The sequence below is a fragment of the Belonocnema kinseyi genome, chromosome 10 (assembly GCF_010883055.1).
Source record: "Belonocnema kinseyi isolate 2016_QV_RU_SX_M_011 chromosome 10, B_treatae_v1, whole genome shotgun sequence".
Lineage (NCBI taxonomy): Eukaryota > Metazoa > Arthropoda > Insecta > Hymenoptera > Cynipidae > Belonocnema > Belonocnema kinseyi.
In genome coordinates, this window is record NC_046666.1 from 65,326,162 (window position 1) to 65,329,626 (window position 3,465).

Below are 3,465 nucleotides of genomic sequence, written 5' to 3' on the forward strand. Positions count from 1 at the left end.
GGGCGCATACTTTGAATAAAATATTTGTTATCATTCTCTTGAAATAAATGTGTTTTTTTCTTGAAAAAATACCGGTTTCATATGTATACACCTGGTAATTCTCCAACCAACTTTTTTAAACACAAATTTTGGTCAATTTGCAACCAGCCGATTTCGCTTTTCAACTAAATTAACTCTAAATCACTTAGAACTATACCTTTCTTATTTTATTTGATCAATGAGCAACAATTATTTGTTTATAAACAAATTCAGTACAAAATCAGCGATTATCGTTAAGTATCATAGGGAAGGAGTTTGTCAAATAATTTAAAACTGAATTGATAGAATAAAAAATCTGCTGATTGAAAATTGACGAAAATCTCTGCTCACAAAATGTATTTAAAAATAAAGAACAAATATTGTTTTCTGACGAAGTTTCCTATGAACAAATGTCCTTTCTGAATTACTGACAGTCGACTGAGTGAGAAAAAACAACATCCATGTGTTGACAAGTAGTTAAGTTATGAATTTGATCACAGAATAAACAATTATTATTGTTTGATAAAGTATCATAATAGAAGGATTTATCTATGTACAGTGAAACTCTTATATAACGCCGATTTTGGGGCTGGTGGTGGGTGGGAACTAACTCATTATAGCCAGCTCTGCTTTTGTTTGTTCACGTCTGAGTCCTCGCCTAAGTGACAGCCGCAGATACCGCGCACCCCGCGCAGCTCCTGATACACCTACCTGCGGCGCGGCATCAATTCTCGGAAGGGCTATAAAAGGGAGGGCTATTAAAGAGTTTCATTATAATTTAAACATGATTCTGTTGGAAAAACGATATCTGCTAGTGGCAAACTGACGGAAATCTGTAGTTGCTTATCAACTTTATTTAAACAAGTAACAACTAATTTGAATTTTTACATTCTTATCAGAGAAGGTATTAGATTTGTGTAAAATTTGACCCCCCCCCCCCCAGTTTTTGTGAAATTTCCACGTTTTGAGACCACCTGAATCCGAAAAACAGGTTTTTACGAATGCGTCTGCCTGTATATCTATATGTATGTATGTCTGTCTGTGAACACGATAACTTTTGGAAAAAGTAATCTATTAGATTTCCCTTTGGTATACTCGTTTAGTGTCCTAAACTAAAGGTCAAGTTCGTTAGCCAGCCATTTTGGATAAAAATTTAAAAAGTGGGCACTTTTTGAATATTTTTGAGACCACTTTTTCAAAAATAAGAAAAAAAGTCTGAACTTTTTTCTATAAAAAGAAAATTATCAGAGTTAGAGCATTTCCAAAATCCAAAAAAACAAACTGAAATTAACATTTTAAGCCAAACAATGCATGATATGAAAAAAAGCCAGGAGAAGAAAAACTTTGCTTTTTGAAAGCCCTACAGGACTACGATAACAACTTTTTTAATTTGGTCCAAAAGTTGTATATTCCAAATTTGATCGTACCAAAAATAATGAAAAATTCAAAAATTCCATTTTTTGGTTAAACTATGCAAGATACGAAAAAAGTGAAAAAGCTCAAATTTCGCGCCCTGGAAAGAACTACAAATTGATAATAAATCACTTTTCGATATTAGCTACGAAAAAAATGAGAAAAAAATTGTTCATCCAAAAAAGAGCCATAATTTTTTATAGGACAGTTAGTTTTTGCTTTAGTCGTAAAAAATAACAATCTAAATAAAAATATTAAATTTGTTTGAAAAAACGACACAAGGTATAAACTTAAATTACCAGAGAACAGTTGTTCGCCTAAAAAGATCTATAAATTTATTATTAATCATTTTTCGATTGGACGAGTAGATCTTCTTTTAATCGTAAAACATAAGATAAAAAATGCAAAAATGAACTTTTTGAAAAAAGCACAGAAGAGATGAAAGAGGACATAGGCTCCTATACAGGACCCTATATAGGTCCCTGTATCAGACCCTATGCAGATGCGCAGTAGTTTTTATTTAATCGTAAAAAACAACATTAAGAATAAAAAAATATAAAAACAAGGAAATAAGAATTAGTATGATTCAATTATTATGCATATTATGAATTTTAATGATATACATTTATAGAAGTGATAGTTTCAGAGCAGCTTAGAATGCAATTTAAATAAAAATAAGAAACAAATACAAAAATAATCATGATAAATAAAATTTGCTTTTTATTTTGCAATTTTTTAATAAGTAATCCCTGGCAGAGTTACATAAAAAATGTATTATAATTGATATAAAAGTGTTGTGTATAATGTAGAAAAGTTGACATGTCGGACAAAATCGAGTGCCAAGCACGCGATACGTGATGAGAATGTGTTCGTTAAAGCCAAAAGAGCTTTAACAAAAGAGAGTTACAAATCACAAAATTACAGTTGTCGGTCCGTTCACCTTTGATTTTAAAAGGTCTGTGCCCGAATGCGGAAGAAATACAAAGACCAAGTGCGGAGTGCGATTGCCATCAGTCGCGTGCCGTAGGTGCGCTTAAATTCTCTTTTAACGAAAGAGAATTCACAATTACAAAATTACAGTGGTGGATGTTTTGAATCTTAATTTTTACGCAATAATGTGCGAAAATATAAAGACCGAGGGCGCAGCGCGAGGTAAATAAATAATCGAGCGCGAAGCGCGAGATAAATACAACATCGAGCGCGAAGCATGAGAACCAACAGTTGCGCGCCCTAAGCGCGCTCAAACTTGCTAGCGAATGTGTTTTTTTAGATAAATCTCAAATAAGAAATTAAACCAGAAACACTCCAAATATTTTTAAACTTGAAGTAGCACTTTTCCTGCTTAATTTGTTTATACACAAAAATACACAATTTTTTTAATGCTTCAATCTGCTGGTTATTATTTTCAAGGAGTGCCTTTACTAATTTTGCCCCACTGCACCGCATGCCGTCTTACCGAGACACAAACAATTGCATTAGATGCAAACTACTTCATTTTAGTTTGTTAGTACCCCCATAAAAATAATAGGAAAGTAATCGACTGGACTCAAGTTTAGGGATATAATATACCCTCAGTAATAGACATTTTAATCTCGAATCAGAAAGTACTGGTGCCGCCAGGATATTTTCTGATAATCTGAAACAAATCGGGCATTTTCTGCTAATAAAACGTGTCCGGTGTGTATCATTTTTCAACAGTAATTAAAAAAAAAGATGTATCAAGTGTAAATTTAGTTAAAAATAAATGTAAAATCTAAGTGAAGTATTATGAAAAACTTTTGAGGTTGTTAATTTGGATCTACTTTCAGAGTGTTGAATTTTTTTGATGCTGGTAAAAGTACAGAAACTATTAAAAATTATTTTTTCCAACGTAATCTCAAGTCTTTAAATTTTATAATTGGTAACACGGCGTACTTGCACAGCTCTGAACGCAGTACGAGGGTGGATTGATAAGTTTCCGGCCTGACCAAGAGATGGCGCCACTAGGCCTACCTTGAGGTGGCGTTCCATAGTACCATCCTTAGATAGCTTGTA

The 3,465-nt window shown here is 32.9% G+C and overlaps 1 protein-coding gene across 1 annotated transcript in view; it reads left to right on the plus strand.

Moving 5' to 3' along the window:
• LOC117181177 (microtubule-associated protein futsch-like) overlaps window positions 1–3,465 on the plus strand; it is a 186,805-nt gene that overhangs the window by 73,449 nt on the left and 109,891 nt on the right. The gene's annotated exons all lie outside the window — the stretch shown is intronic.